At 39.4% G+C, this 9,549-nt stretch overlaps 2 pseudogenes; one reads left to right on the top strand and one right to left on the bottom strand.

Moving 5' to 3' along the window:
* Window positions 1-560: 560 nt before the first annotated feature.
* Window positions 561-1,623, bottom strand: LOC110326919 (annotated as a pseudogene).
* A 2,823-nt stretch (window positions 1,624-4,446) lies between these two features.
* Window positions 4,447-9,549, top strand: part of LOC110326069 — a 9,383-nt pseudogene continuing 4,280 nt past the window's right edge.

Here is a 9,549-nt window from a genome sequence, read left to right as displayed (position 1 = left end):
TGCTCAGCCTGCTTTCTTTTCTTTTTCTTTTTTTCTTTTTCTCTCTCTTTTTATTTCATCTGTGTTTACCTTTTAGAGCAGAATGTGATTGGGCACTGTTAATTCCATTCACAAGCCTTGCTGAGTTACAGGACCTAGGAAACTTAGGGTTTTGTTCTCAGGACTTTGGAAAACAAGCCACTTGGGGAATTCCTGTCAAGTTGTTTTAACTTGTGTTTACTTCTAAGACTAATACATGCAGAATTAACTACAGGGAATGAAAATTTTAAGATGTAATTTAAGCCATCTTAATTTGGTCTACTAAGGAATCCAGCTCAACGGCTAAACACTTCAGACCGCAAAGTTAACATTAACAGTGGGTTACATTACGTCTTACAACAAACGTTCTATCAACCTCTTGAGTTAAACCTATAGTATCACAGTATCACATGTAGAAAGTTTATCTTCCCCTTAGTTTTCATGGCACACAGATGTTTTAAATGTTAACAAAATTAAACAAAAACCATGGGAAATATATTACCAGAAGGAACGAAGGTAAGCAAACCCATAGTTCCGGTGAAGCTTAGTCCACTTCTTCCATGCGTGATGTGTCGTCATCTCCTTCCAGGGGAGGCATTTCTTCAGTTACAGCAGCACTGGTATCATCCACAGTAGGATCATCCTCATCAATACCTAGACCAAGCTTGATCATTCTGTAGATCCTGTTAGCATGGGTCTGGGGATCTTCCAGANTGAAGCNNGAAGACAGGAGTGCAGTTTCATACAGCAAGATGACCAGATCCTTCACGGATTTGTCATTCTTGTCAGCCTCTGCCTTTTGTCTTAAGGTTTCAATAATGGAGCGATCAGGATTTATCTCTAGGTGTTTCTTTGCTGCCATGTAACCCATTGTTGAGTTGTCTCTGAGGGCTTGAGCTTTCATGATTCTCCCCATGTTTGCTGTTTACCCATACGTGCTTGTGACAATACAGCATGGGGATGTCACCAATCGGTTTGACACAACTACCTTTTCAACCTTCTTCTCCAAAATATCATTCATAATTTTGCAGAGGTTCTCAAGTTTTGTCTTTTTCTCTTCCTGTTTCTTCTTTTTCTCTTCATCTTCTGGAATTTCCAGTCCTTCTTTGGTAACAGACACCAAGGTCTTGCCCTCAAATTCCTTCAGCTGTTGCACACAATACTCATCAATGGGCTCAATCATATAAATTACTTCTAAGCCATGCTTTCGGATTTGTTCCACAAAGGCTGAGTTAGCAACCTGGTCCTTGGTTTCACATGTGATAAAATAGATGTGCTTCTGGTTTTCCTTCATTCTGGTGCAGTAGTCCTTCTGAGAAACCATCTCATCCCCAGAAGCAGATGTGTAGTACCGCAACAGCTCTGAAAGCTTCTCCCAAAATTCCAAGCTTTATATTGTTTGAGAACTGCTCATAAAACTTTTTGTAGTTCTGCTAGTTCAGTAAATAGTTCTAAGCATTTCTTGGCCAAATTCTTTCTGATAACTTTCAGAATTTTGCTTTGTTGCAGCATTTCAAGGGAAATATTTAGAGGGAGATCCTCAGAATCCACTACCCCTCAAATGAAATTCAGATACTCAGGGATTAATTCCTCACAGTTATCCATGATAGAGAAAGTACCCAGTGAGCTGAAGGGAGATGCAACCCTATAGGTGGAACAACAATATGAAATAACCAGTACCCCCAGAGCTCGTGTCTCTAGCTGCATATGTAGCAGAAGATAGTATACTCAGCCATCACTGGGAAGAGAGGCCCCTTGGTCTTGCAAACTTTATATGCCCCATAGAGGGGAACGCCAGGGCCAAGAAGTGGGAGTGAGTGGGCAGGGGAGCAGGGCAGGGGAAGGGTATAGGGGACATTCGGGATAGCATTTGAAATGTAAATGAAGAAAACATCTAATAAAATAATTTTTAAAAAATTATATGAAATATGTTACATGTACATATAATTATAATATATTATAAAATATATAATAAATATAATAAGACATAAATAATATATATTATATAGTATAATTACATAAAATATATATTATATACTATATTATGTAAATATAACATTGTATATTCATATTTTATATGATTTATAAAAGTATATAAATTTATATAATAATATATATGCATATATAATATGTAATATATAAATTATATGAATTTATATAAAATATTTTATATTTATATATGTTTATATGAACATATTATATCTTATATTTATTTACCTTTTGAGAATTCCTTTATGTATATATATATATATTAAATATACATACATATAATATTATATGTTTCTTAATATATACATATTAAGAAAGAAAGGCAAGGTCTTGCAATACACCCAGCTACTCTCTGTCCCAGCAGGCTGGCTGGCCATGCACTGGTGGGCTATGGCCAGTCTGTTCTTATCTCATTGAGACTCTCTGACTCAGAGCTCCAAAATCTCTCCACCCAGCTTCGTAAGCTTCCACTGGTGGGTCATTACCACACCAGCCCCATGCTTCAAAACTCCCATGGCCTTTTGTGGTGCACATCTGGCAAACCCATGCTTTGCTGCTGTACCTTTCTCTCTGGAACTCAGTCGAGGCGCCACCGAGTGAAGGAAAACACCACACAAACTTAAATTCAGAAACAATGGTAACTCTATCACTGGGCACAACAACTAGAATCCTAATCTAAATCCTCTGGTGGTGAATCCTGGCAGATCTGCCATTGAAACCGGGAGACACGCGTAGCTACATCTTGTCCTCTCACTATCCCTGTCCAAAAGTCCCTATCTCTCTCCTGCCTACATTCTTCCCCGATCCAACCCAGAAGGCCCGCCTACTCACCCAGTGATTTATTCCTTTATTCATTAGGGGATGGTCCACAGGAAGTCATTCCTAGTTCCAGTACATGACTCATTCCTTGATCCAGTCAACCCCTCCTGGGAAAGCAGAATTAACATCAAAATACAAGCAGCACCAGGGTCATCCACAACAATCGTTCATATATATGTTTATATATATATATATTTCTCCAGTATTATCATCCCTATAATGGTTTAACCTGGATCCCAGCACAATCCAGAGACCATTACCCTAGAATTGTGTTATGGGCTAACTGAACCCTTTTTTTCACACTGATGCCAAAGTAATGAATATAGAATCTGTTCATGTCTCCCCTCTGCCTACACCATTCAAAGACATGTCACTTCCTTCAGAATAAAAACCCAAGATCCTTAATTAAAGGCATACAATTTCTCAGCTCAGTGGAGATTTCTCCACACACTTGCATAAGGTTTATGACTTGAAATTAATGAGATACTAGATGGTCATGAGTGCAGGAAGAGTCCACAAAGTCCCAGCTCCAGCTGAGAAACTGTTAGCAGTTGGTAGCAACTGGATGATGGAGTCATTTTTCTTTGTGGTGTGGCACTAGTAGATTGTTCATGCTCCAGTGGCTGGCACCACGCATACAGGCAGCACCAACTGGACACAGTAGAATATAATTAAATACTAATATAGAAAGGACATGAATTTGGGCCTGATGGATGTTGAATGGGTCTAAGGAGAGTTATGTTGGAAAGCAAATGGGGTGATATGATTGTAATTCATTGGGTATGTGCATATACATGCATGCATACATACATACATACATACATACACACATACATGAAATTCTCAATACATAAATTTTTTAAAAAGAAAAATGTAAGGCTGTTCTTCCATATCATATATATACTGCTTAATATATTAATAGACCACATAGCTTAAATTTATAATTGTGATATAAATTAATCTCTTGGTTACTGTCTATAGTTTTAAGTTTTTGATCAGTCTTGCACTGCTAGCTCAAGATGTTTCATGTAAACTTATCTTATTAATGTGCTTTATCTTGACAGTCATAATAAAAATACATCTCTGTATAACTAATAATTATTCTGAGCATAAAATACACCAACTTCATAATCATCATCAATGCAGAATTTGACTCTTATAAGTCTATTTTTACTTTAACTTTACTGAATAATCAGACTCACAACTGATTGCAACAGCACACTGAGTTCACAATATTATGCTCACTGTCTACTTCCTGAGTTTGATGCTGAACGCTTAGATTCTGTCAGCTATTACCATTTTCAAGGCCATTAAGATCAGAAACACGGCAACCATCAAGTAATTCAGTCTTCTTTGATTCTGAGGCAAAAACTGAGGCTATATTCAAGATTTCAGCACAAAACTGGAGGCTAAATATTAGGGGTCCTATAATATCTTATCAACTCTCATCAGCTTGTCATATTACTGTGAAAGAAACATTCAGAGATTCTGCCCTGATGGAATACATGGTGTGGTGGAGTAGGTGCTGGTAAGAAAATACAAATTTAGTAGGTCCCATTTTTTAAGGCTCTCTGTTGTACCACAATTTCTCACACTATGTGGAGATATAGAGAGGAAACGATGGGTAATCAAGAGTCACCTGTAGCTCCAAAGAGCCTACCATCAGAAGACTGCCCATCAAAGAGGTTGTCTTTCAAAGCTTTTACAGCAGACGGAAATGCCAACCGCATTGGATGCAATACCTAATGGTAGCTCCATGATGAACCTGCTGTTTACAGAGGAACTTACATAATCATCAAATCATCACCATCATATGTATCATTCCCGTTGTTGCTGTGTTCTAAAATACAACTGAGTGGTTCTCTTGTCGTTTGATTTGGGAATGTGGCTTTGTCAGAGTTTCTATTGTAATAAAACATGACCAGAAGCAACCTGGGGAAGAAAGGATTTATTTCAGGTTACAGCTCCCAGGTCACACCCCATCACTAAGGGAAGTCAGAGCAGGAACTGAGAGAGAGGCCATGGAGGAGCAAGCTTACTGACTTTTTCCTCATGGATTGCTCATCCTGCTTTCTTATAGAACCAAGTACCACTTGCCCAAGATGGCACCACACATAATGAACTGGGACCTCCCACACCAAGCTGTAGTAAAGCAAATGCCCACGGGCTTGCCCAAAGGCCAACCTCATAGAAGCATTTTCTCAGTTGAGGTTCCTTTCCTCTTCCCAGGTAACTCTAGTTTACCTGAAATTGAGAAAAACTAACTAGGGCTAAGCTGTTATTAACCTTTGTGGATTTATTTTTTCTTTCCTTCCTTCTTTCTTTCCTTCCCTTCTTCTTCTCCTCTTCTTTTCCTCTTCCTCCTTTTCACCTTCCTCCCCCTCCTCCTCTTCTCTTCCTCCTTCTTCTTCAGACTCAGCTATGCATCAGTAGAGACCCAGAACTGCTACTGGAAAAAGATGCACAGTAGATTCTTTCTTTTTCAGCTGGTGACAAGGCAAATGCCACAAAATCTACTTCGAGTACTGTAAAGCACAACCAACTCCATTTTAGAGAAGAAGCTTCATGGGCTAAACTCCAATTCCAGGAGGAAAACCACAAAGTCCACTTGAGCAAACATCCTATGACAGCCCCCCACCTCAGAAACAGCCGGTCAGGCTACAATAGCAGGATCAAGGTACATAGAGATAACCTAAGACATGCTGGAGGAAGGAGACAGCCTAGCCATCTTGTATGCCAAGTGGGTTTGCCTCCATTTTTGCTTCCTGCTGAGCACACCAGAAATGCTGTTTTTGAAGATGCTGACTTGCTGACACATATGGAAATTCCCCAAGCTTGCTGTAACCACAATAAATACCCTGCACTCCTAGACTTGAGGCTCTCACTTCTGACCCACTCTGATGGTGTCCGTAGAGTCCTTGCTCATGAGCTCATAATAAAGACCCTTGTGTGTTTGCATAAGAATTGGCTCCTCAATGGTCTTTAGGGTCCCTGCAACTTGAACATAACAGTATATCATTTGGAACCAAAATTAGCTATTGATAGAAACTCTTATTTTTATTATGTTATTATTAATGTCTCTGTGTGAGTATTACGTATGGACCTTGGAGGTCAAATTTCTGTAGTTAGTACTCTCCTTGAACCTTGCTGATGCAGGGTCTCTCTTCACTTTGCCACTCTATCTAACCCAGTCTTACTGGCCCATGAACTTACAGGTGGCTCTGTCACCTCCCTCAAGTCTCTTGGCAGAAGTGCTAGGATTACAGAAACATGCCACCATGCCTGGCATTTTATGGGTTCCAGGAACTGAACTCAGTTGGCCAGGTTTCACCAGCAACTAACTACCTTTGACATCCTCCTGGCTAAGTATAAGCTAAATAATGCTCTTATTTAAAACACCTATAGGAAAATATAATTTTATTACTGAAAAAAGGTATTCAATCCAAAACATGAGATCATTGAAAGCAAATCTTGTAAGGAAATGAAAAATCAGGAAGAAACCATAAAAATACAAACACAGATGTCAATATCCTCAACATAGACACCTTCAGCACTAGACACAGCTCCTACTTCCCAGGAGCTAACAGTTTATTTCTGATTCAAATAGGAGTAACCATGGCCTGAGAATATATATTCAAACTGCCCCAAATAGCATGCTTGGGACTGAGCTGTTACAGATATTTGTCCTTCACTTTTGAATGATCTTTAAGAGCATGCAGTTCCAAGATCCTCAACAGGCACAGGAGAAAAATGGATCATAAATGAACTCTTTCTTTAAATTCACTGGTGGGAACATCACATAGATGATTTATAGTAAAGTAGTATGGTAAGATGAGTCTGTTCTCTACTCCAGGATACTCCAGATTGTCTGAAAAAAGAGACTCAGCTCATTTCTGAGTCCTCTTGAGCTCTGCTGCAGTCTCTTTAACTTGTATTCATTCTGTAAACACACATGCGCCTACAGGTATAGACACATTTACCATATGCTGTGTTCTGTGAGAGTTAATATCACCTATTAAAATTGGAATGAGAGAAACTTCATTCACCTCAGCCAGGTGGGCGAGATTATCTGGCAAATCGCTGCCATTGAAACTTGAAATTTTCCTTTTTATTCAACCAATTCAGATATTGTGAAAAGACACAAACATCTTAGACATCTTGGAAATTATCTGGCTATGATCTTAGCTGTAGGGTTGGAAAAAGCCAGTGATCACCAAATACATTCCAAAGGTTTGACCCTGTGGGTAGAAAGGCTCTCCAGTCAGACACAGAAGTGGACACTCTTCAGTTCATTCCATAAAAGAATGCCTGAGATAATTTGATTCTGTATCCACAACTTTCCAACTCTCCATAGTCAGGAGGTTCTGATTAATTAACAAGCCTTGCAGAATCTGGAATATAGGCACTTTTTTTTCTGGGAACTCCAATTCATAACAGTAACTTTGCCCTACATGAGGGACCTTGTGGTGCTGTTTGTCACAATTGTCTCACCCTCAAGTCACCAGGCAATGGAATGTAGAACTCTCTGAATGGGCCAATTGGCTTTATCCAAGTGAAGATCCATTTTTTTCTGTCTTTGTTAGGAAGTGGTTTGCAATAATGCACTTTATACAATGGCTAGGTACAGGAAAAACTACTAAAATTCACTCCCTTAAGTTTGTGCATAGATCATCTCTACCAGGACTCACTATTGTAATTAATGTACATTTAGTTAATATATAAGTTATCACTCATAAAGCAAATGACAACAAACACAGGTGAGGATATGGGAAGAGAAAAACCCCTATTCTGTGCTCACGAGATGCTCCTGTAGCCGTCAGTGACTGCAGGATGCAGGCTCAGGGCACATATCCACAGTCCCCCAAGCATCCTGGAGAGTTCTCTTCTCTCTACTCAGGTGAAGCCAGGATGGCCAACTTCACCACAAAAAAGAAGTTTAGGATGCACTAATACGAAGCTGATCTGTAATTTATTAAGATGAGATTTTTTTTTAACTCGGTTTAAGCACAGGGATTAACAGAAAGAAGGGACCTGGGAAGATAAGCACACCGCACACAGGCACGGGTACAGTTTCAGTGGCTCTTGAGATTACATTATACAGAAGGATTTTAAAGGGAATTCTTTTTTACCTTCAGGGTAAATGAGATCATAGGAGTGGTGGTTCCTAAGGTGTACTGGGAAGGATTACAATCTTATAAAGAAAAACCATGGGCTTCAGAAATGGCACAAAATGGTCAACCCACCTTCATCTACAAATGGTGCTTCTTGAGAGATACATAGAAATTTAAAGGTTATACTTGGCAAAGGAGAGCGGCCATACTTGATGATATATGAAAGAATATTGCCTTTAGGTTGATAATTATAGCCAACTTTGTTCATTGTCCTTCCAATTTCCTCTTAGTTTTCCCGTTTCTTTCTAGCCTGTCTCACAGTGGCTATGGAAATTAATATACAAGCTTCTCAAAAGTCAAAAGCAGAATTGCTCTAAAATATGGTTCTATCATTCCTGGGTACATGCTCAAACCGCTGTTAGTCCTACCACAGAGATAACTGCACATTGTGGTTATTGCTATAGAATTGACAACAGCTTCAAAATGGGATCAGTCGAGACATCCAGAAAGGTAAAGGAAACGTGACGGTTCATGTATATAATGGAGTGTTATTCAGCTATTTCCTAGAAACCACCTTTGCCTGAAAATTATTGGAAAGATAAAATATTGTTAGATATAATAAATTATATTCAGAGAGGCAAATACTGCATGATTGCACTTGAGAGACCAGAGATCTTTTGGGTTCAGACTCCATCTTAGAGAACCTGAACTGAAGTTGAACTCAAGTTAACTAATAGGCTGGTAACTAGCACATTCCCAGGCTATCCCTCAACAAGACTGCTGTCTAGCACCAGTTTCCAATTAAAAACCCCAATAAAACCTACATCTAACACCAGCTTCCAGGTTACTCCCTAGCAAGTCTGTACCTTCAGGTTATAAGTCTGCCCCTGACACTTCACTTCCTAACAACCACCAGTCAGGAGGAAAGCAGGGCTTAAGTTTACAGTTTGGCTCCCAGCATCAGCCAATTATGTTAAAGGCCATAGTGGGCCCCCAACCAGATTGTGGCAGGAAGATACCCCCCCTTTTTGCCTCTATAAATGCTTGCCTGATGCTAGACTCAGGGTCCCCTCCCATTCTCCTGCATCAGGGACAGCAATGTGGCCCACGCTTGAGTTTAAATAAAGAGAGTCTAAAGGGATTGTATCAGAATCAGCTCCTTGGTGGTTTTTTAGGGGTTCATGAACATTTCCTGGCACAACACTCTCATATATTTCATGAGTACCATGTGGCATTTTGCTGCATCTAAATATGTAGATACCATGGTGCCAAAGTCAAGATAAACTTGTCACGTCTTTATGGTAAGCACATTCCACTATCCTCTGTAGTGTTTTGAAATTATCAGCACAAAACCATAAATGTATGTAAGCACTCCACCATTTTAACCATCTTTGATGCTTACACTCCTCTAAGCTATAACTTGATACCTGACACACATCAACCTCTCCTGTTCCCTCATTCCAGCCCCAGGTTCCGATAACTATAGCAACTACCATTCCACCCATAACTTTCAATAAGGTCAACTTCTTCATGTCCACATGTGAGCGAAGTTGTCTTAGCTGACTTCACAAAACACAGCACTCTCCAACTCCATTTCTTTTTTTTTTTTTTT

The sequence above is a fragment of the Mus pahari genome, chromosome 9 (genome assembly GCF_900095145.1).
Source record: "Mus pahari chromosome 9, PAHARI_EIJ_v1.1, whole genome shotgun sequence".
Taxonomy (NCBI): domain Eukaryota; kingdom Metazoa; phylum Chordata; class Mammalia; order Rodentia; family Muridae; genus Mus; species Mus pahari.
The sequence above is the reverse complement of the archived record's forward strand: the minus strand, read 5'-3'. Positions and strand labels throughout refer to the sequence as shown.